This window comes from Tachyglossus aculeatus, chromosome 15 (assembly GCF_015852505.1).
Source record: "Tachyglossus aculeatus isolate mTacAcu1 chromosome 15, mTacAcu1.pri, whole genome shotgun sequence".
In the NCBI taxonomy this organism is placed as follows: Eukaryota; Metazoa; Chordata; class Mammalia; order Monotremata; family Tachyglossidae; genus Tachyglossus; species Tachyglossus aculeatus.
This window is the reverse complement of record NC_052080.1, coordinates 24,148,134-24,172,783: the sequence shown is the minus strand read 5'-3', so window position 1 is coordinate 24,172,783 and position 24,650 is coordinate 24,148,134. Positions and strand designations below refer to the sequence as shown.

Sequence of the window (24,650 nt, the reverse complement as noted above, 5' to 3'; positions counted from 1 at the left end):
GCCCGTCTCTCTGGCGCCCCCTGGTGCCCCGCGGCGTCCCGGGCTCGCCACGTCTCTCTGGCGCCCTCTGGTGTCCAGCGGCGTCCCGGGCTCGGCCCGTCTCTCTGGCGCCCCCTGGTGTCCCGCGGCGTCCCGTCCCGTCTCTCTGGCGCCCTCTGGTGTCCCGCGGCAGGCCCGGGCTCGGCCCGTCTCTCTGGCGCCCCCTGGTGTCCCGCGGTGGGCCCGGGCCGGGCGGTCTCTCTGGCGCCCCCTGGTGCCCCGCGGCGGCCCGTCTCTCTGGCGCCCCCTGGTGTCCCGCGGCGTCCCGGGTTCGGCCCGTCTCTCTGGCGCCCCCTGGTGTCCCTCGGCGTCCCGGGCTCGGCCCGTCTCTCTGGCGCCCCCTGGTGTCCCGCGGCGTCCCCTCCCGTGTCTCTGACGCCCTCTGGTGTCCCGCGGCGTCCCGGGCTCGGCCCGTCTCTCTGGCGCCCCCTGGTGCCCCGCGGCGGCCCGGTCTCGGCCCGTCTCTCTGGCGCCCCCTGGTGTCCAGCGGCGTCCCGGGCTCGGCCGGTCTCTCTGGCGCCCCCTGGTGTCCCGCGGCGGCCCGTCCCGTCTCTCTGGCTCCCCCTGGTGTCCCGCGGCGGCCCATCCCGTCTCTCTGGCGCCCCCTGGTGTCCCGCGGCGGCCCGTCCCGTCTCCCTGGCGCCCCCTGGTGTCCCGCGGCGTCCCGGGCCCGGCGCGTCTCCCTGGCGCCCCCTGGTGTCCCGCGGCGGTCCCTGGCCGGGCGTTCTCTCTGGCGCCCCCTGGTGTCCCGCGGCCGTCCGCACACCGCGGAGCGGGAAGGAAGGACCGGCCTGGTGGCCGGGCGGGCGGGCGGGGCTGGCGAAGGCCGGTGAGTCCGGGCCCTCCTCCCCCCGGGCCCCCCTCCCCCCGGACCCCCCCGGCCCCCCCCCCGGGCCGCCCCCCCCCCCCCCGGTGTGAGGGTCGGAGCAGCCGTGCGGTGGGGCTGGAGTTGGGGCCCGGGGCGGGCGTCAGCCCGGCAGGCGCGGTGGCCAAGTGGTAAGGCGTCGGTCTCGTAAACCGAAGATCGCGGGTTCGAACCCCGTCCGTGCCTACGGGGGGGCCCCGCCGGGGGTCCTCCTGCCCCCTGACCCGCTGCCCCCCGGGGGAGGGGGGGCACTTTTAATTTTGGGGGCGCGTTGTGGTGGCTGGCAAGGCCCCGGCCCCCTCCCCAGCTGGCCCCCCCAATCAATCAATCAATGGGATTGATTGAGTGCTTGCTGTGTGCACAGCACTGGACTAAGCGCTGGGGACGTCCAAGTTGGCAACATCTAATGCAGCAGAGCGGGGGCCAAAAATAGGCCCGGCCCGTCTCCCCCCTCCTGGACTAAGCCCGTTGCGGGCAGGGCTCCCCTCTCTATTGCTGTATGGCACTTCCCAAGCGCTGAGTACAGTGCTCTGCACACAGTCGGCGCTCAATAAATACCATTGAAGGAATACTTCCCAAGCGCTTAGTACAGTGCTCTGCACACAGCGCTCAGTAACTACGATTGAAGGAATACTTCCCAAGCGCTTAGTACAGTGCTCTGCACACAGTCGGCGCTCAATAAATACAACTGAAGGAATACTTCCCAAGCACTTAGTACTGTCATCATCATCATCAATCGTATTTATTGAGCGCTTACTATGTGCAGAGCGCTGTACTAAGCGCTTGGGAAGTACAAGTTGGCAACATATAGAGACAGTCCCTACCCAACCGTGGGCTCACGGTCTAGAAGGGGGAGACAGAGAACAAAACCAAACGTACTAACAAAATAGTACAGTGCTCTGCACACAGTGCTCAGTAAATACGATTGAAGGAATACTTCCCAAGCGCTCAGTACAGTGCTCTGCACACAGTAAGCGCTCAATAAATACGACGGAATGAAGGAATGAAAGTGAGAGTGTGAGCCCCAAGTGGGACTGTGAGCTCGTTGTGGGCAGGGATCGTCCCTCTTTATTGCTGTATTGTACTCTCCCAAGCGCTTAGTACAGTGCTCTGCACACAGTCAGCGCTCAATAAATACGACTGAAGGAATACTAACCAAGCGCTTACTACAGTGCTCTGCATACAGTAAGCGCTCAATAAATACTGAAGGAATACCTCCCAAGCGCTTAGTACAGTGCTCTGCACACAGTAAGCGCTCAATAAATACGATTGAATGAATGAAGGAATGAAACTGAGAGTGTAAGCCCCAAGAGGGACTGTGAGCTCGTTGTGGGCAGGGATCGTCTCACTTTAGTGCTGTATTGTACTCTCCCAAGCGCTTAGTACAGTGCTCTACATAGAGTAAGCACTCCCCAGAAAAGCAGAGTGGGTCAGTGGAAAGAGTCCGGGCTTGGGAGTCAGAGGTTGTGGGTTCGAATCCTGAGCCCCCCTCCTCCCCCCACCTTACCTCCTTCCCTTCCCCACAACACATGTATATATGTTTGTACGTATTTATTACTCTATTTTATTTGTACATATTTATTCTATTTATTTCATTTTGTTAATGTTTTGTTTTGTTGTCTGTCTCCCCCTTCCGGACTGTGAGCCCGCTGTTGGGTAGGGACCGTCTCTATATGTTGCCGACTCGTACTTCCCAAGCGCTTAGTACAGTGCTCTGCACACAGTAAGCGCTCAATAAATACGATTGATTGAATGCATGAAAAGCCCTGGTTCTTCTAAAAAAGGAAAACCCGAAGTAATAATTGCAGGGCGAGTTCAGGGACCATCCAAAGCCTGACCCAAATAGTGGGAGCCAGGAAATGAGCAATAAGGTCTCGAACCTCAGAAAACAATATGAAATCTCACTTCCAATGGGCAGGAAGCGGTCCCTGGCCCAGCCGTGGGGCTTGTTTCATCATCAATCGTATTTATTGAGCGCTTACTGTGTGCAGAGCACTGTACTAAGCGCTTGGGAAGTCCAAGTTGGCAACATATAGAGACGGTCCCTACCCAATAGTGGGCTCACAGGCTAAAAGGGGGAGACAGAGAACAAAACCAAACATACTAACAAAATAAAATAAATAGAAGAGATAGGTACAAGTAAGATAATTTTTATTTTATTTGTTTGCCAGAAGGGTGAACCTGCAGGGTTGGCTGTGGGGCCGAGCTTCCTGGCTTTGTGATTTTGACATTTCTGCCCTCTGTTTGTGAAAATGCTGGCCGACTGCATTGGAGTCACCACAGAGTCAGCACAGTAAGCGAGTTGGCATTTTGAACAGTTCTGAACAAAGGAGACATGGTCCCTACCTAAAATCACATTTCTTCCAGAAATCCTTGCTTACTGTCACTCAATCGATAGATGGAATTTATTGAGTGCCTACTGTGTTCAGAGCACAGAACTAAGCGCTTGGGAGTGAGTTCAATACAACCGACTAGGCATACGTGGTCCCTTCCCACAAAGAGTTTACAGGCTAGAGGGGGAAACAGCTCAGTGGAAAGGGCCCGGGCTTTGGAGTCAGAGGTCATGGGTTCAAATCCTGCCTCTGCCACTTAGCTCGGTGACTTTGGGCAAATCACTTCACTTCTCTGGGCCTCAGTTCCCTCATCTGGAAAATGGGGATGAAGACTATGAGCCCCCTGTGAGACAACCTGATCACCTTGTAACCTCCCCAGCACTTAGAACTGTGCTTTGCACATAGTAAGCACTTAATAAATGCTATTATTATTATTATAAATAAATCTCAAATCTCTCCTCTCCCCATCTTATTCCCCCGCACCCCCCCACCCGGCCCAACTCTATTATCAATGCCCTGGAGTCCACCTCCTCCCGTTAAGCATTTAGGCTCTGATCCTGATATCTTCTTGAGACATATTTATTACTCTATTTATTTATTTATTTATTTATTTATTTATTTTACTTGTACATATCTATCCTATTTATTTTATTTTGTTAGTACGTTTGGTTTTGTTCTCTGTCTCCCCCTTTTAGACTGTGAGCCCACTGTTGGGTAGGGACTGTCTCTATATGTTGCCAATTTGTACTTCCCAAGCGCTTAGTACAGTGCTCTGCACATAGTAAGCGCTCAATAAATACGATTGATGATGATGATGATGATGATGACATAGGTGGGCATTGCACCAGTCGAAGCCCAGTGTCTCGGAGACACTGGCTTAGGTTCATTTGGAGGTCTAGGATCCCTATATTAATTTAGGAAACGTGATCCCGGCATTCAAGAAGCTTACACTCCAGATCCGGGAGCCAGACACAGAATAATTGCAGCTAAGGGGAAGAAAACATTCCTTAGCCCTGGCTCTTCTAAAGAACAAAACCCAAAGGAATGACTGCAAGGCGAGTTCAGGACCATCCAAGGCCTGACCCAAACAGTGGGAGCCAGGAAATCGGCAATAAATTCTCGAACCTCGGAAAACAATATGAAATCTCACTTCCAATGGGTAGCGACTAACTTGTAGTCACCTAACTTCTCCGGGACTCATTTTCCCTCATCTGTAAAATGGGGATTGAAAGTGGGAGCCCCAAGTGGAACTGTGAGCTCGCTGTGGGCAGGGATTGTCGCTCTTTATTTCTGTATTGTGCTCTCCCAAGTGCTTAGTCCAGTGCTCTGCACACAGTAAGCACATATTTATTTATTTATTTATTTATTTATTTTACTTGTACATATTTATTCTGTTTATTTTATTTTGTTAATATGTTTTGTTTTGTTGTCTGTCTCCCCCTTCTAGACTGTGAGCCCGCTGTTGGGTAGGGACCGTCTCTCTATGTTGCCAACTTGTACTTCCCAAGCGCTTAGTACAGTGCTCTGCACACAGTAAGCGCTCAATAAATACAATTGAATGGATACGATTGAATCACTGCATGAATGACAGGGACTGTGTCCAGCCTGATTAACTTGGATCCACCCCCAGCCCTTAGAACAGCACTTGGCACATAGTAAGCGCTTAACAAGTGCCATGACTATTATTGCGTGGCTCAGTGGAAAGAGCATGGGCTTGGGAATCAGAGGTCGTGGGCTCTGTCACATCAGCTGTGTGACTTCGGGCAAGTCACTTCACTTCTCTGGGCCTCAGTTATCTCATCCGTAAAATGGGCATTAAGACTGTGAGCCTCACGTGGGACAACCTGATCAGCTGGTATACCCCCAGCGCTTAGACCAGTGCTTCGCACATAGTAAGTGCTTAACAAATACCATCATTATTATTATAATAATTATTAGGTGTCGGCTGCAGGCACCATCTTACGCCCCATAGTTTGGTCGCGCCCCACTGGGGCTCAATAAATACGACTGATTGAATGAACAAATGAATGAATGGGAGTTTCCTCCCCACTGACCTCGGAGGGTGGACCGCCGCAGTCTTGGAGGTGGAGGGCTGGGTTCGAGGGTCAACCCCCATCAGAGACCTGAAAAGGGGAGCAAAGAAAAGTGCTTAGTCTTGACAACCTTCCATGTCCTGGCCCGCAGCTTCCCGCGGGCCTGGAATTCCCACAGACCACCGCTCTTCCCCATCTTCACACCTTTACTCAAAATCAGCAGTGAATCCATCGCACATTCATTCATTCAATCGTATTTATTGAGCGCTTACTGTGTGCAGAGCGCTGTACTAAGCTCTTGGGAAGTACAAGTTGGCAACATATAGAGACGGTCCCTACCCAACAACGGGCTTACAGTCTAGAAGGGGGAGACAGACAACAAAACATGTACACAGGTACACAGTAAGCGCCTAACAAATGCCATCATCGTCATCTCCCCCAAGAGGCCTGCCTCATTTCCCCTGCTCCCACTATCTCTGTGTTGTCTTCTAGACCGTAAGCCTGGTGTGGGCAGGGACTACCTCACTTTATTGCTTAATTGTCCTTTCCAAGCGCTTAGTACAGTGCTCTGCACACAGTAAGCGCAGAAGCAGCGTGGGTCAGTGGAAAGAGCCCGGGCTTTGGAGTCAGAGGCCAGGGGTTCAAATACCTGCTCCACCAATTGTCAGCTGTGTGACTTTGGGCAAGTCACTTAACTTCTCTGGGCCTCAGTTACCTCCACTGTAAACTGTGAGCCCCCACGGGACAACCTGATCACCTTGTAACCTCCCCAGCGCTTAGAACAGTGCCTTGCACATAGTAAGCGCTTAATAAATTTATTACTCTTTATTTTACTTGTACATATTTATTCTATTTAATATGTTTTGTTTTGTTGTCTGTCTCCCCCTTCTAGACTGTGAGCCCGCTGTTGGGTAGGGGCTGTCTCTATATGTTGCCAACTTGGACTTCCCAAGCACTTAGTACAGTGCTCTGCACATGGTAAGTGCTCAATAAATACGATTGAATGAATGAATAAATGCCATCATTATTATTATTATTATTACTCTGGACACAGTAAGCGCTCCATAAATGCGATGGAAGGAATGCACACCTGGCTCTGTGCCCTTTAAGCAGTTGGTTAAGGCCGGAGAAGGGTGTCTGGGAGGGAGGGAGCCCTATGACTGTGTCCTCTGTGGCCCCCAAATCCCGGGAAGATGGAGGGGAGCAGCGTGGCTCAGTGGAAAGAGCCCGGGCTTTGGAGTCGGATGTCATGGGTTCAAATCCCGGCTCCACCAATTGTCAGCTGTGTGACTTTGGGCAAGTCACTTCACTTCTCCCCCTTCTATCAATCAATCAATCGTATTTATTGAGCGCTTACTGTGTGCAGAGCACTGTACTAAGCGCTTGGGAAGTCCAAGTTGGCGACTTATAGAGACAGTCCCTACCCAACAGTGGGCTCACAGTCTAAAAGGGGAAGACAGAGAACAAAACCAAACATACTAACAAAATAAAATATTTTAAATAAATATTCTAGACTGTGAGCCCACTGGTGGGTAGGGACCGTCTCTCTATGTTGCCAACTTGGACTTCCCAAGCGCTTAGTACAGTGCCCTGCACACAGTAAGCGCTCAGTAAATACGATTGGCTGATTGATTGATTCTCTGGGCCTCAGTGACCTCATCTGTAAAATGGGGATTAAGCCTGTGAGCCTCCCGTGGGACAACCTGATCCCCTTGTCACCTCCCCAGCGCTTAGCACAGTGCTTTGCACATAATAAGCGCTTAATAAATGCCATTATTATTATTATTGGGGGCCGGGGAGAAATCGCCTCAGAGGAGAGGGGCGATAACCGGCACCGCGCATGCGCAGGGCAGACAAACCCACGTGCGCGCCCGGCCTCTACAGCCACGCCCCGCGCGCGCCGGGAGGGGGCGCTCCGAGGCCGCGCCCTCCCACGTGCCCCGGGGGGCTCCCGGGGAAACAGCGCGGCCTAGCGGCCAGAACATCATCATCATCAATCGCATTTATTGAGCGCTTACTATGTGCAGAGCACTGGACTAAGCGCTTGGGAAGTACAAATTGGCAACATATAGAGACGGCCCCTACCCAACAGTGGGCTCACAGTCTAAAAGGGGGGGGGGACAGAGAACAAAACCGAACATACTAACAAAATAAAATAAATAGAATAGATATGTACAAGTAAAATAAATAAATAAATAGAGTAATAAATATGTACAAACATATATACAGGTGCTGTGGGGAAGGGAAGGAGGTAAGATGGGGGGATGGAGAGGGGGACGAGGGGGAGAGGAAGGAAGGGGCTCAGTCAGGGAAGGCCTCCCGGAGGAGGTGAGAACACAAACTTGGGAGTCCGAGGACCTGGGTTCTAATTCCGCCCCTGCCACCTGTCTGCGGTGTGACCTCGGGCAAGCCGCTTCATTCCTTCCGTCGTATTTATTGAGCGCTTACTGCGTGCAGAGCTCTGTACTAAGCGCTTGGGAAGTCCAAGTTGGCAACACATAGAGACGGTCCCTACCCAACAGCGGGCTCACAGCCCACATCTCTGGGCCTCGGTTCCCTCATCTGAAAAATGGGGATTAATCAATCAATCGTACTTATTGAGTGCTTACTGTGTGCAGAGCACTGTACTAAGCGCTTGGGAAGTACAAGAGAAGAGAAGCAGCGTGGCTCAGTGGAAAGATCCCGGGCTTTGGAGTCAGAGGTCACGGGTTCAAATCCCGGCTCCGTCAATTGTCAGCTGTGTGACTCTGGGCAAGTCACTTAACTTCTCTGGGCCTCAGTTCCCTCACCTGGAAAATGGGGATGAAGACTGTGAGCCCCACATGGGACAATCTGATCACCTTGTAACCTCCCCAGTGATTAGAACAGTGCTTTGCACATAGTAAGCACTTAACAAATACCATCATTATTACAAGTTGGCAACATATAGAGACAGTCCCTACCCAACAGTGGGCTCACAGTCTAAAAGATTAAGAATGTGAGCCCCACGTGGGACAACCTGATTACCCTGTATCTATCCCAGTGCTTAGAACAGGGCCCGGTGCATAACAGCCGCTTAACAAATGCAATTATTATCAATAATAATAATAATGATGGTGTTTGTTAAGCGCTTACTATGTGCAAAGTACTGTTCTAAGCGCTGGGGAGACTACAAAGTGATCAGGTTGTCCCACGGGGGGCTCACAGTCTTCATCCCCATTTTCCAGATGAGGTCACTGAGGCCCAGAGAAGTTAAGTGACTTGCCCAAAGTCACACAGCTGACAAGTGGTGGAGGCGGGACTTGAACCCGTGACCTCTGACTCCAAAGCCCGGGCTCTTTCAACTGAGCCACATTATTATTATTATGAGAAGCAGCGTGGCTTAGTGGAAAGAACACTAATCTCCCCCAGACGCTCTATAGAAAGAAGGGCACACTGGCTCACGCCAACTGGGCCACCCGACACCTGCTCCGATCGGGTATCTGTTAAGCGCTTACTATGTACCCACCCTGTGATAAGCACTGGGGTAGCCTTTCCCACCACACGGGATTCACAGTCTAAGAGGGAGGGAGAGCTAGTAATTTTCCCCCATTTTACAGAGGCCCAGTGAAGTAAAGTCAGGCCATTAACTGAACAGCCCAAGATCAATCGCTCAGGACAGCGCTTTGCACGTGGAAAACGCTCAATAAATATGACGGTGAATGAATGAGTCAAGCAGGTGGCCGAAATGGGGTTAGACCCTGGGTCTCCACAATTCTAGCCCTGTGCTCTCCCCACCGGGCTAGGTTGCACCTTGCTACGTACAAATAATTGATTAAAAGCAGACATAAGACAAAAGAATTGGTAAACATGTTCCTGTTCACAAGAAACCTACAAATAGAGGAGGAGAAAGACATTAAAATCAATTATAGATGTGTGCATAAGTGCTGTAGGGCTGAAAGTGGGGGTTAATATCAACAATAATTATGGTATTTGTTAAGTGCTTACTATGTGCCAGGCACTGTATTAAGCGCTGAGGTGGATACAAGCGAATCGGGTTGGACACAGTCCTTGTCCCACATGGGGCTCACAGTCTCAATCCTCATTTTACAAAAGAGGTAACTGAGGCCCAGAGAAGTGAAGTGACTTGCTCATGGTCACACAGCAGACAAGTGGTATAGCTGGAATTAGAACCCATGACTCCCAGGACCGTGCTCTATTTACTCGCCATGCGGCTTCCTCAAGTGCTTAAAAGGCACAGATCTAAATGCACAGGCAGTGCAGAAGGGAGAGGGAATAGGGGAAACGAGGGTTTAGTCTGGGAAGGCCTCATGGAGGTGTGACTCTAATATGCTATGTTACTTTTTCTCCAGAAAACTGTGGATTTTCTTTGAGCCCTTACTCCATCTGTCTCTTCCTCACCAGGCTCCTGGACTGTCAAAACTCTCCAGGGGCAAGGTTACTACAGTTTCCCCCCTCAAGAAATAAATGAAACACTCTTACTGTCAAACGAAAGGTACATCGGAGCACCGAAGCCATTGCAGCATTTAAACTGAGTCCGCACAGTACGGGGGGCGGGGGCGATTACCCAGTGAACTTGCCAAATACATCAGGGGAAAAAATCTACTTTACTGTGACACTCTGACTGACTGTCAGGATTGCCTAGATTTGTTCACTTTCAACTGCCCCATTTAACTTGGAGACTCTGCCTCACTGCCTCACTCACTTACGCAGTCCAAAGTGTGATCCTTAAGTGTGATCCTTAGGAGAAGCAGCGTGGCTCAGTGGAAAGAGCCCGGGCTCTGGAGTCAGAGGTCATGGGTTCAAATCCCGGCTCCACCACAAGTCTGCTGTGTGACCTTGGGCAAGTCACTTCACTTCTCTGAGCCTCAGTTACCTCATCTGTAAAAATGGGGATTTAAGACTGTAAGCCCCACGTGGGACAACTTGATCACATTGTATCTCCCCCAGCGCTTAGAACAGTGCTTTGCACATAGTAAGCGCTTAACAAATGCCATCATTATTATTATTATTAAGCAGGGAGTGTGACCAAGCAGAAAACACATGGGTGTGGGAGTTGAAGGACATGGAATGCTAGCTCCAGCTCTAACGCTGGCCTGCTGTGCACCCCTAGGCAATTTAGTTAACCTCTCTGGACTTCAATTTCCTCATCTGTGAAATGGGGATAATAATTCCTGCCCCTCCCTACCTGCTAAGGAAAAGAGAAAATGCTTTGGCAAAACCATTAGACGATTCAAACTCAATGGACTATTAAGGATATTCTTCTGAGCTTGGATAGCCTACCGATCACTTCTCTACTGGCCCTGGGGAAGAGATTCCCTATCCACACCCAGTAGGGGTCTGGTTTGGGCCTTCAGGCACAACTCACCCAAACCAAGATAGAGAAGTATGGAAGCAGCGTGGCCTATTGGGAAGAGGACAAGCCTGGGAGGGGACAAAATCATGACCCGAGGAGTCACAGGAACTAGGCTCTGATCCCGACTTCACCACTTCTCTGTTGGGGGATCTTGGGCAAGTCATTTTACTTCACTGTGTCTCAGTTTCCCCATCCATAAAATGGGGATTAAATCCTACTCCCTTCTACTTAAAATGTGTGTCCCACGTGGGACAGGTTGTGTGCCAAACCAATCATCTCATCTTAGTACAGTGCTTGCCATATGGTAAAAAGCACTAAAGTACCAAAATAATAATAATAATTACTATTAGAGGCTTCTTAGCGAGCTGGAAAGAACCTCAGTTTCCAACAGAGGTTCATCCTCTCCTCAGGCAAGCGGAAAACTCCAGGGACTCAGAACAAGCCCAGCAGTAAATTGGACAGCCAAAGTTTCGGGGAGAGGTTTGAACAGCATTCAGTACTTCCTCCGGGATTCGAGGTGGATCCCAGAATGGAACCATCTCCTGTGGGCTAAGGCTTCGAGAAATCGTGTTTGGGACACACAGAGAAAACTTCTGGGCCCCTGCGGATATAAAGCAGTCTAGGGGGAAACAGATCCTGACTGTTGGTTTCATAGCTCCCCTGTCTGCTTCTAGGGAAAAACAGCAGCAGCACTGGGTAAAAATCAGGCCAAGAACAACTTCCCAAACTATGTTTACTTCCCAGAAACCCATATGGATCAGGAAACCTGGGTGCAAGCCAGAGAATGAAGGATTAATGAAAAAAAAATCAAGTCAGTTAGTAATGGTATATATGAAGCGCTCATTGCGTGTCAAGCACGGTGCTGGATACAAACATAACCAGTTAGATATAGCTTAATGCCAGACTCTCCATCTAGGAAAGCCTCAGCCCCACAGCGACAGTTACGCACAGGTCCGTAACTCATTTTGAGGTCTTTCTTCCCCGCTAGACTATAAGCTCCTTGCGGGCAGGGAACAGGTCTACCAACTCTGTTGTAATGTAATAATTAGTCATAATAATTATGGTCTTTGTTGAGCACTATGTCCCGAGCACTGTACTCAGTCTGGGAGAGGAACAAGATATTCAGGATGGACACGGTCCCTGTCCCACGTGGGACTCCCAGTATAAGTAGCAGGGAGAACCGGTGTGGCCTAGTGGAAAGGTCATGGGCCTGTGAGTCGGAAGGAACCGGGTTCTCATCCCGGCTCTGCCGCATGTCTGTCGTCTGACCTTTGGCAAGACACAACTTCTCTTATCTCATCTGTAAAATGGGGACTAAGACCGTGAGCCCCATGCGGGACAAGGGCTGTCCAATCGGATTATCTCGTATCGACCCCGGCGCTTAGTAAAAGTGCCTGGCACGTAGAAAACGCTGAATGAATGCCGCTTAAAAATATCTATAGATACACATTTTTAAAAGTAGGAGAGAGTAGGATTTAATCCCCATTCTGCAGATAAGGAAACCCCAAGACCCAGAGAAGTTAAATGACTTGCTCAAGGTGACACTGAAGATACCTGGTGGAGCTGGGATTAGAACCCGGGTGCTCTGACTGCCAGGCCATGCTCTCTTCCCTGGTCCACGCTGCTTCCCAAGTGCTCTCTCAAGTGCTCAGTACAGTGTGCTGCACACAATAAGTGCCCAACAAATGACGATGATTGATTGAAGTGGGGGAAAACGTCGCATCAACATTACTCGCCGAACAATGCCGCGTACACTTCCCGCTAATTCAAAGTGTTACCCAAGAGGATCTTCCCTGCAGGGGAGACCTGGGGATCCCTTTGACTAGCAAACTGAGTTGCAGGGTGAGCTGGAAGGTCTCACTCAATCCTTCCGTCTCAGCTTCCTCGGTTGCAAATGAGGGGATCGGCGTCCCGGTAACACTCCGGACTGCTCAGGATTAAAAATATACGAGACAAGAGTCTGGGATGGATCCCTTGGAACCCAGAAGAATCCCAGGGCATCTAGCTGCTTCTGGAGACAGCCAGGCCGGAGAGGGTTTCCTAAAGCTGTAAGCTTGTCCTGTAGGCTGTAAGCTCATTGTGGGCCAGGAATGTGTCTGTTTATTGTTACATTGTACTCTCCCAAGCTCAGTTCAGTGCTTTGCACACAGTAAGCGCTCAATAAATACAACTGAATAGGGCTCTGAGCCGAGCTCCTGACCAGAGAGGAAGAGGACGGTTAGGAATCACAACGCTTGCTGCATCCGGCTACTTGAGAATCAACAGCATTCGTGGTTCATGCCTCCACTGGCAAATCACCCACAGACAAGGTGAGGGTTTTTATTTTTGCCTGAATTATTTATTTTCCTTAAAATTACTGTCTCCAAGAGGCTCTACATGGGTCTTCCTGGACTCGGCCTCCAAAGCTGTCGCCCTCCCTGATGTCAATCGACGGTATCTGTTAAGGACTTGCTTGTGTGCTTAAGATATTTTAAGAGAGATGAGAGGGAAGAGACAAGAGGGGAGAACCACACTGCAAGGAAGTCCGGGCTGGCTTCCCACCCTCAAGGCAGAGCGTGGCTGGGGCTTGGTGACCAAGAGTCTGGCTAGTGGGGGGAGAGGGGGTGTTGGGAGCTAGAACTCCCAGGCTAGCCCCTCTGTAAGTAACCAAGGACCCCCGAGGCCGAATTTCTGCTCTTCTTTTCAGCAAAGGAAAAGCCAGCAAACCTAGTCTGTCTCGGGATGTGAAACTCTCCAAGAACAGAAGGTGGCAGGCGAGCTCTCTGCAGGGCCACTTGGGGGCTCCCCAAGGGGGAAACTGAGTAAAAAAAACACACACACAAAAATTCCCCACGGTATTTGGTAAACGCTTATAATGTGCCAGGCACTGTACTAATCACTGGGGTAGCTACGAGTTAATCAGGTTGGATTCAGTCTCTCGGCCTGCATGGGGAACCCCTCTGACCCTTCCCCAGCCCAGACTGGACCAAACTGAAGCCCAGAAGGATAAAGTGAGGAGTTCCCCAAATTGTTTTTCAGTAAATCCCATAGTGGCAGGGTGAGGGGGGTGCCCCCACTGGAGCTTGAAGGCAGCAGGGTCAAAACCCATAAGGAAACTCTTCATCCTGTCACCGCTCCTCCGCCGCTAATCTCCTCACTGTACCTCGTTCTCGCCTGTCCCGCCATCGACCCCCGGCCCACGTCCTCCCCCGGGCCTGGAATGCCCCCAATCCCTCCGCCCATCCGCCAAGCTCGCTCTCTTCCTCCCTTCAAGGCCCTGCTGAGAGCTCACCTCCTCCAGGAGGCCTTCCCAGACTGAGCCCCTTCCTTCCTCTCCCCCTCGTCCCCCTCTCCATCCCCCCATCTTACCTCCTTCCCTTCCCCACAGCACCTGTATATATGTATATATGTTTGTACATATTTATTACTCTATTTATTTATTTTACTTGTACATATCTATTCTATTTATTTTATTTTGTTACTGTGTTTGGTTTTGTTCTCTGTCTCCCCCTTTTAGACCATGAGCCCACTGTTGGGTAGGGACTGTCTCTATATGTTGCCAATTTGTACTTCCCAAGCGCTTAGTACAGTGCTCTGCACATAGTAAGCGCTCAATAAATACGATTGATGATGATGATGGTGATAAACCTACGAATTCACTCAGCATTGATCAGAGACAGTGGTAGCTACGTGTCTGATTCTCAGGGGGAAAATCTCATCACTCTCCATCCCAACTGCCACACAACTTAAGAGTAATGCGAGACTTGGGTATGGCAATTATTAGCTAAAATGGTTAATAAATTCTTACTATGTGCCAAATACTGGGCTAAGTAGATGAAAATCAGATTAGACACAGTTCCCATCCCACGCTGGGCTCACAATCCCAAAGGTGGGGAGGATGGGTTATCGTATCCCTATTTTACCAATAAGGAAACTGAGGCCCAGAGAAGTTAGGCAACTTGTCTGAGGTCACATAGCAGGCCAGTGACAGAGCTGGAATTAGAACCTGGGTCTAATGACTCCCCGTGGCATGCCATTTTGACGAGGCTAAGCTGATTGCCTCGGGGATGCTGGGAGAATTTCAGATTCCCCCCGGGAAGGGTCTGTATCCTCCCAGATTCCCAATCAAATCTCTCAGAGTGCCCTGCGCTCTGGTCTAGTCTGCTCTCCTGGATGGCGATTCACAGTTCTGTCCCCTGGGCTGAGCTGGTCTGGATTTCAGTCTCACAGGCCATGATCATCTCAGGGGGGCTTCCCCGGACCGAGGCCTCGGGCCCTCCTCTGGAGTCCAAAGCCTTCCTGCGGGATCATCAATCCCATCGGTGCACATGGCAGTCAGGCAAGGGTGGAGCCTTCCCCATCAGGGCCCGGAGGAGGAGGTACACAGAAACGGTCCTCTTTCTGCAGGCAGGTTCTACAGCTTCTGGCAACAGCACTCATTTTCATTTCTGAATGAGGCCGCTTCTAAGACCAACTTCTACATTGGCCTTTCCCCCAGATCTGGCTTCCAGAGACAAGTGTGAGGCTCAGGAGTGACCAAAGACGCCCCAGAATCCAAAAACTGCTAGGGTATCGGCTCCCGGTTCGCTGTCTGCGACGAGCAGCTGGGAGAACAGATGATCTACTGGGGTAGAAAAAAGATCATCAGGTTGGACACGGTTCCTGTTCCATACGGGAGCTCACAGTCTGAATCCCCATTTTACAGGTGAAGTAACTGAGGCACAGAGAAGTGAAATGACTTGCCCAAGGTCACGCAGCAGTCTGATGGCAGGAACGGGATTAGAAATCACGTCCTTCTGACTCCAGGCCCGGGCTCTTATCCACTGGGCCTTGCTGTGAAAACCTCCGCTGGGTTTCCTCTTTGGTGCCTCCAGAGACTAAAAACGTTGGGGTAACAAAGCCAGCATCCACTGGCCCTTCCCCGCTCCTCACCGACCTCATGACGCACCCACGGAAGATTCCTGCTTGGTGCTGAAGCTCAATGAGGAAAAACTTTCCCTTAGAACTGCCCAGGCTCCAAATCAGCAGGAACATCAAAGAACTGGATTCCTTTCACATGCTTATCTGGCACGAGGAACCCAAGGATGACTCTGGTTCCCTGAATGAGAAAGCAACTTTCTTTCCATAAAACGGAGCCCCAGAGCTGTTCTCTTGTTCCAGATCAGCCTGAGCCTAAAAGAGAAGAGGGAACTGTTCACTTATTATTGAAGAAAACTCTGCTTCTGTTTGACAGCTTTGCCTTTGAATAGTAGCTCTTGCCCGGCTGTATGCAATGTTTTAGAAAGAAATAATGAAGATGCTAATAACCCAGGCATGGATTTTTTTTTTTTTCGCTCAAATAAGATTAACCTGAAAGAGGCCCTTAGGAATTCGGGACTAGATCCAAATCCCCCAGAAGGTCTGAAGGTTTCTTGTTTCACTGGTGTTCAGAAGCAAAAGTTCTAGCTGTCCTTCCTTGTCTCTCCTTCCCCACCGAGGGGGAAGGAGTCTCCCGTAGCACCTCTGTCCTCGAGACTGCAGGATGGAAACACTAGGCAGAGGAACTGATTATCGTGATGGTGGTTTGTGCAGAGCCACTTGCCAGTCATGAGCCCGCTGGGGCCCAAGAGAGCCACTTGCCCAAGTGTCACCTGAACTGGGCAAGGCGGGCTTCTGCACATACGTGTGGGTTCACGTCTGTGCTATCTGCAGCCGGCTGTGCTGCTGCACTGTAAACTCAGAACAGAGATAATCTCTGTGGTATCTATTAAATGCTCACTATGTTGCCAAGCACTGTAGTGAGCACTGGGGTAGATAGAAGATAATCAGGGGCTCACAGTCTAAGAAGGAGGGAGAACAGGGATTTGTGAGCTCGTTGTGGGCAGGAATATGTCTATTTGTTGTTATATTCTACTCTCCCAAGCGTCTAGTACAGTGCTTTGCACACAGTAAGCGCTCAATAAATCCGGAATAAATCCCCTTTTCGCAGATGAGAGAACTGAGGCATCGAGACATGAAGGGACTTACCCAAGATCACACAGCAGACAAGTGTCAGAGCCAGGATTAGAAACCAGGATCTCTGAGTACTGTGCTCCAGCCCAGAGAGAAGACACCTCTGTCTGGGACTGTGTTGGACCGCGTTACTTCCACTATGAGCTTGACTCAGTGATTCTGGAGCCCATCACTTTAAAAGGAAATTAGTGCCCCCAGAAAACTATTTTGAATTTCCATCATCCTTTCTTTAATCTTCCCAAACCCTCTTAAATCACTCAACTCACAGGGCATGGAGGGACAGGGATTACTGTTCCCATTTGATAGAGGGAGGAACTGAGGCCCAGGGAGGGACAGGGACTACTCTTGTGGGCAGGGAACATAACAACCACCTTAATAAATGTCATGATTATTATGATCTCCAGCCCTGTAAGCTAGTTGTGAGCAGGGAATGTGCCTGTCTATTGCTATACTGTACTCTACCAAGCGCTTAGTACAGTGCTCTGCACACATTAAGTGCTCAATAAATACGACTGACAGCCCTGACCTCTCCTTCCCTGCAATCTCGCATTTCCTCCTCCCTTCAGGACATACCTACTTGGATGTCTTCCTGACACCTCAAACTAAACATGTCCCAAAGTGAACTCTTTTATCTTCCCACCCAAATCCTGTCCTCCACCATTTTTCCTACCGCTGTAGGCAACACCACTATCCTCCCTATGTCACAAGGCCAGAACTGTGGTGCTGTCCTCAGCTCTTCTCTCTCATTCCACCCAGATATTCCATCTGTCACCAAATCCTCCGCAACAACATCCCTACTTGTACTTCCCAAGCGCTTAGTACAGAGCGCTGCACACAGTAAGCGCGACTGATTGATTAATTGATTGATCCCTAAAATCCACCCTTTTCTCTCCATCCAAACTGCTACCACATTAATCTGAACATTTATCCTGTCCTGCCTCGACTAGTGCAACTGCTTCCTCGCTGACCTCCCTGTGGCCTGTCTTTCCCCACTCCAGTCCATAATTCACTTGGCTGCATGGATCACTTACCCACAAAAACGTTTAATTCATGTCTTCCCACTCTTCAAGAGCCCCCAATGACTTCCCTTCCACCTCCACATCAAACAAAAACTCCTTACCATCGGCTTTAAAGCACTCTATCAGCTTGCCCCCTCTTACCTCGTCTCACTGTTCTCTTATTAAAGCCCAGCCTGCACACATCTGTCCTCCGGTGCCAGCTTTCTCACTATGCCCCAATCTCATCTACTTCATCGCTGACCCCTTTCCCACGTCCTCTCCTGGCCTGCAACACCCTCTCCCTCTATAAATGCCCGATCATTCCTCTCGCCACCTTCACAGCACTACTAATGAGAAACAAGAGGCATTTCCTTCCATCAAGGTGCTTCTCTGGCAGGTCTCGGTTTGGTAATGATGGCGAGATCTACCTGAGGCCAATCCCATATTACAGTGCTCTGCACATAATAAGCACTCAATAAATATGACTTATTGAGTGACAAATTGCAGCCCCGGAAGAAAAAGCAGGGTACTAGAGGAAAACTGCTTGTATCAACAACCCCGGAGGTGGGACAGGGCAGGGCCCAGTGGGTCTGGAAGTAAGGAGATCCTGGTTCTAGCCCCAGCTCTGCCACTGGCCAGCTATGTGGCCTCGGACGACTCACTTAACCTCTCTGTGCGTCATCTATAAAATGGAGTTAAGATCCTTGCTCTCCCTGCGATCTTAGACTGTGAACCCCTTCAGGGACAGAGACCGTCTGATCTGGCTAGCTTGACTTTACCTAGGTTTTCGCTGATCACTCCCTCCAGGAGAAGTATGTTTTACCCAGAGGGGACAGGTCCAGATTATGGTCCAAACCGGCAGCAGTCCAAAAGAGCTCCCCCCACATCTCCTGATGTAGCTGGGTGCACCCTTGCCTTCTCTGTCCCTGCTGCTCACAAGTGCTTCCGTCCACGGGTGACAGTCACCGAAGAGGCCCTTTTTCACTAGGGCATCGCTTCCAGCCCCGTACCCTTTCCCAGCAAGTTCGACTAGACTCCCAGGACACTGTCAAGGCATCCTGCCATCTCTTTAGCCCTGATGGCACCTGCTCCTTTCCATTCTCCTTGACTGGTTTCCCCCACGGGAGAACTTGGTTTTCATCTGCTACTCACAACCACCACGCCAAACTGGGGAGGCCTCGAAGGGTCACTCCATCCCTCCCTCTGCCTCCCAGCAAGGCAGACCGCAAGCCGGGCCGCGCCTGCCTAGCTTCACGTGAGCCTGACAGAGAAAGGTTACACAACCACTCTCCCAGTCTCCAGCTCCAGCGTCTCGCAGCCCTGACTGCCTGCCAGCCCTCACCACCACCCCCCTCTCCCTCCCGGTGCTGTGTACAACATTTCCGCTTAGACGATGTTCTCGCTCCTCTGCCTGGGGATTTATCAGGGTGGAGGAGCCCTAATAGGCTCTTGATGAGCAGATCTGTCATTCTGCAGAGCATTCCACAGTACCATCCTTTTGCCCTCACCGGGTCCCGCTAATTACCCCCGGACAGCCGGCGTGAACCCGGTGTGAGGCTGGAGAAGGAGGTTGGCTTTTCTTATTTAAAAACAATAACACCCACTGAGGCGGATGTTCAGCGTCTCTCCGAGGCCCTCGACTGTTCTCTTGTGAGATGGAATGATTTTTTCACGAGACTAATTAGCAGAGTGGAAGATGCTAATGTGTTTTGCCAACTGTGTCTCTCCTCTGTTCCGCCAACGTGCAGGCGGGCGTCACAGCTGCTGGGAGCTGTTCCCTCCCTGGTGGGGCAGAAAGCCGGCGGAGCCCAACCCAGTCCGGGCTCGGGTGTTTCTCTGCGTGGCTTCCTGCCTTCCTGCTGGCTAGGGGCATGGCACTTCCTCCCTTTGCTAATAAATGTTTGCAGGAGCCTGGCCACCCTTCTTTCCCAGGATTTGTCTAGGACTCGCTGTCCAGAGGATGAAGGGGAGGGGAAGGAGGCAGACTCTTATCCCAATTGACGGCCAGAGCCTAGGGCAGGGCCGACTCCTGATGGTCAACGAGGTAGGCCTTCCCCTCAGGGTGGCTGGGGCGGCAGGGTGAGGTTATTCAAGGATGGCAGCCGACTGACCCTTCTCAGAGATGGCAGCCACACAGCTGCCCTTAAAGATGAGCACGGCTCTTCCCTCCTCAACGAAGGCGGAGGGATAGAAGGGCTTTGTTCGTGGGGCAGAAAAAGCACGGTCTCAGACCCGAGCTGATCGGGGTGATGGGTCAAGGGGTGGATGCAGAGAAATGCCCTTCCGCAAATCTTTGAGGGGAAGTGCCCTCGCCAACTGGGCCCATTCCCCAGTCAATGGGGAGACCCGCTCAAGGAAGCTAACTCAGACTGGCTGGCCGGGCTCCCCAGCCCAAGTGAGGCATCTCCGAGCACAACTAACTGGCTGTGTCGGCGTTACCGGGTCTCAGTGCAGGGTTCGCTGGGCTGAAAGTCAGCTAGGACTGGGCTGGCAGGCGGGATCCCCACCGGTGCCCCTTTTGCCACGCAGCGTGGGTACAGAGCCGATGCGCAAGAGACTCACCCCCACCACGAGATAGGCAGGGATGCCGTCGGGCCAGGCCGAGGGGCAACTCGAGTCATGACGTGAAAACAGGGGGACACAGACTCCCCTCCTCCCCCCCACCACCCAGGCAGGTGGGGATTGCAGCACCCTCAAAAAGAACAGCCCACACACCCAGGGCCGATCATGAGGAGCCCCGCCATTCCAAAGAGGGACTTGGAGGGTCTGGAACAGATGCTAAAATCGGAGGAGCGGGGGCGGTTCTTGCCTACTTAGTGAGCCCCACCATGCCGTACCCCAAAGGGGATGTGGCGGCTCGGGCCCAGGACCCGGAGGAGCTGGGATCTCGGTGGGGCTCATGGCTTCCCGCCTTTCTTAGCCGGGCTCTTCTGCCACTGTGCAACCGAGATGAGGTCATCTCATTCTCCCAGCCAAGCGGCCTTTATGAGAGGAAAGCGAAGCTGTGATGAATAATCTCCGCAGACAGAAACAGCATATCCGAGCCGCCGGAGCCCGGGCTCTGGACATGATCTATGCCGGTGGCTTTTCTTCTCGCTCTGTCGTGCCTCAGTGTCTGTCGGCAGCTCCCGGCGCCAGGCCACGTCCGCTGTGCAGCCTGGCCGCTCCCACAACCTCAATGGATGAATGAATGCTTCCATTCACAGCCCCGTCCTTGGACACGGGAGCTGCTCCGGGGCCTCCCAGATGAGACGGCCACGTTTCTGCTGGGGAATGGTCCCTGCCTACAACCAGTCCCTCGGGGAAGGTTTTCATAGTGGGACACTGATTATCAGGAACTGGGGGCAAAAGAACATCTGGCCTCCAATTTGAAACCGCTCTTTTCCTCCTAAACCTGGCCAGAAAGAAGGGTTGAGATGAGGGGGATCGTGTCATGAGAAGCAGCGTGGCTCAGTGGAAAGAGCATGGGCTTTGGAGTCAGAGGTCATGGTTCAAAATCCGGCTCTGCCAACTGTCAGCTGTGTGACTTTGGGCAAGTCACTTAACTTCTCTACGTCTCATTCAGAGGACCAGGGTGCTAATCCCAGCTCTCCCAATTGCCTGTTGTGTGACCTTGGGGAAGTCACCTAACTTCCTTCTGCCTCGGTTTCCTCACCCACAAAACGGGGACTCAATACCCATTCCCCCTCCCCATTAACTTTGAGCACCGCTGCAACAGGGATTCTGTCTGACCTGCTTACCTTGTGTCTACCCCAGCACTTGGTACAGTGCTTGGCACTCAGTAGGTGCTTAATGTGTACCACAATTATTACTAGAGGACAACCAGAAAATCACAGAAGAGCACTCCAAAGTTAGCTAGACCCTACGGTCCTTGAAGGTAGGGTTGTGTTTTGTTTGGTTTTAATGGCATTTATTAGGCACTTACTAGGTACCAGGCACTATACTAACAGCTGGGCTAGATACGAGCTCATCAGATTGGATACAGTCCGTGTCTTACAAGAGGCTCGCAGTATTAATCCCCATTTTACAGTTGAGGAAACTGAAGCCCAGAGAAGTCAAGCGGCTTAACCAAGGTCACACAGCAGGAAAGTGGCAGAGCTGGAGTTAAAACCCCGGTCCTTCTGACTCCTAGGCCCATGGTCTATCCCGTAAACCACGCTGCTTCTGTGTCTTTTACTTCTGTTGTACATTTTTCTTCAGTGCCTAGCAACCGGTAGGTGCTCGGTAAGTATTGCTAATGAGGGGAGTAGCGTAGCCTAGTGGAAAGAGCACAGGGCTGGGAGTCAGAAAACCTGGGTTATCATCATCATCATCATCATCATCATCAATCGTATTTATTGAGTGCTTACTATGTGCAGAGCACTGTACTAAGCGCTTGGGAAGTGCAAATTGGCAACATATAGAGACAGTCCCTACCCAACAGTGGGCTCACAGTCTAAAAGGGGGAGACAGAGAACAAAACCAAACATACTAACAAAATAAAATAAATAGAATAGATATGTACAAATAAAATAAATAAATAAATAAATAAATAGAGTAAAAAAATATGTACAAACATATATACATATATACAGGTGCTGTGGGGAAGGGAAGGAGGTAAAATGGGGGGGATGGAGAGGGGGACAAGGGGAAATCCAGCTCAGCTAATCCCAGCTCAGTCATACGTCTACAGCGGGACCAATGTACGTCACTTCACTTCTTCGTGTGTCACTTACCTCATCTGCAAAATGGGGATTCAATACCTGTTCTCCCTTCTGCTTATACTGTGAGCCCTGTGTGGGACAGGGGCTGTGTCTGACCCGATTGTCTTGGATCTTCCCCAGCCCTTGGGACAGGGCTTGACACACAGGAACTGCTTAATGCTATTAAGCACTATTACCATTACTGTTGTTATCGTGATTCACGGGGCTGGAGACTGCCCCGACAACCTCCAGAAACAGATGCGTCCAAGAGAAAGGACTCTTGTGCTCCTCCGAGCTAAACCACCGCTCGCTCAGCTGTGCGCTGTCTGGGGAGATGCTATTCACTGGGACAAAGGACTCTGGGAGTAAGAAAAGCCTCTGGAGTGCAAAACAGAAATCAATTTTTCCTGTGTGCAGCCTCACTACTAATCCCACCTTTGGAACTTAAACGTGAAACTTTATCGGCCGAACCGGCATCTGGGTGTGTAGCAGCATTCAGTCCTAAAAAAAGGGCCACCGAGCCAGGTGTCCAAAAGCGGAGTGGGACGGCACCAGCTGGGACATCTAGGGACCAGGGAGACGAGCTGCTGAATCCCAGGGAACAGGACCAGAGTGGAGGGCTGACACCTCTGGGATACGGATTGGGCCCGGGAGAGACAGGAGGCAGCAGAAGGCCTCCTGGGGAAGGCCGGGAAACAGTGGGAAACGGGAAAAGGCAGATGAGCCCTTGCCAAGTGAGATGCAGAAGGAGGCCGCCAGGCCCTGGGGCGAGAATTGCCCTCATCCAAGAGCTGGGGAGGCGGCCAGGCCTGGAGATGCTGGAGGGGTGGCAGAGAGTAGGGATGGGGAGAAAGAAGTGGCCAAGGCTGGGGAAGAGCAGCCAGGCTGCCTACAGAAACTAGGAAAGAAGCAACGTGATAAATACTGCAGCCGGGCCGAGTGAAAAGAACCCGAGCCTGAGAGTCAGAGAACCCGGGTCTTGATCCCAGCTCCGCCACTTGTCTGCTATGTGACCCCGGGAAATCACTTCATTTCTCTGTGCCTTGGTTCCTCACCTGCAAAATGGGGATTTAATACCTGATCTTCTTCCTATTTACATGGTGAGCCCCCACTGGTACCTGATGATCTTGTATCTACCCCAGCGCTTAATACAGTGCTTTGATCATAGTAAGCACTCCACAAAGACCACAATTACTATTGTGATTACTATACTATAGTAATTGTATTTGTAATACAAATACAAGTAATATTTGTAATACAAATAACTATTGTAATTACTATTGTGAGAAGCAGCGTGGCTCTGTGGAAAGAGCCCGGGCTTGGGAGCCAGAGGTCATGGGTTCTGATACCGGCTCCGCCACTTGTCAGCTGTGTGACTTTGGTCAAGTCACTTCACTTCTCTGTGCCTCAGTTACCTCATCTGGAAAATGGGGATGAAGATTGTGAGCCCCACGTGGGACAACCTGACCACCTTGTATCCCCCCCAGCACTTAGAACAGTGATTTGCACACGGTAGGCGCTTAACAAATACCATCATTATTATTATTATCATTGCAATTATAAACCACCAGAGCTGCACAGACCAAACCATCCCTAAATCCAACAGTCACAACCTCCCTGGCGACCCCACAGCCACCCCAGACGGGCTGTAGCTCCAGCTCCTGATTCCCCTGGATTTCCCTGATCTTTGGGTTCTACTCCCCTTTGGGAACAAGACCTCAAGAAATGATGTTTTCCAGCTTGGTGGTGGGTTCGTTCTACAGCCACGGGGTTTGAGAGCCCCATGAGGGTCAAGGAAGGGGTCAGGTCTCATTTGTTTATCTTACCATAAGTGCCTATTAAACACCATCACTCACTCACTTGCCCATCACCCTGCCTTAGAAGAAATGAACGTACTGGCTGCTGCTGTCTTTGAAGGCTCATCTTAACACTCAGAAAAGGGAACATGATATTGAGAAAACATTTGACTTTTGTACATAATGAAAAGGCTTACAACAAAAATAGCATCAAGAGAGATGGTGGACTGCCAGGTGGGACCCACTAAAAGGACCCCAGTCCCAGAGGGAATTCCCGTTGGATTTAACCCCAATCTCATCTACAACAGGGAAAGAAAAAAAAAATTCCCTGCCCCAACTCCAAGGGTGTGCAGATTGTGTGCTCCACCAGGGAACCATCTTAGAGAAGGAAATGCCTAGAGTAGACAGCTTTCGTCTTTGAACAGGCCCTGAGAGAGGCTGATTCGGCTAGTAAATTCCTGAGAGAGCCGCATCTCCCACACCCTGAGACCACACGGTCTTCCAAGAGAAACAGGTAGCCATCACCCTGCAGGGAGGCCCTGGCAGGAATCAGAAGCCCACGAATGCCACCATGGAGTCCAGGATCCACTCAGGCCCAC

The 24,650-nt window shown here is 51.2% G+C and overlaps 1 non-coding gene across 1 annotated transcript; it reads left to right on the top strand.

Moving 5' to 3' along the window:
* Positions 1-1,018: 1,018 nt before the first annotated feature.
* Positions 1,019-1,090, top strand: TRNAT-CGU. Its single transcript has one exon. It is a non-coding gene; the product is annotated as a tRNA-Thr (tRNA).
* Positions 1,091-24,650: the final 23,560 nt, after the last annotated feature.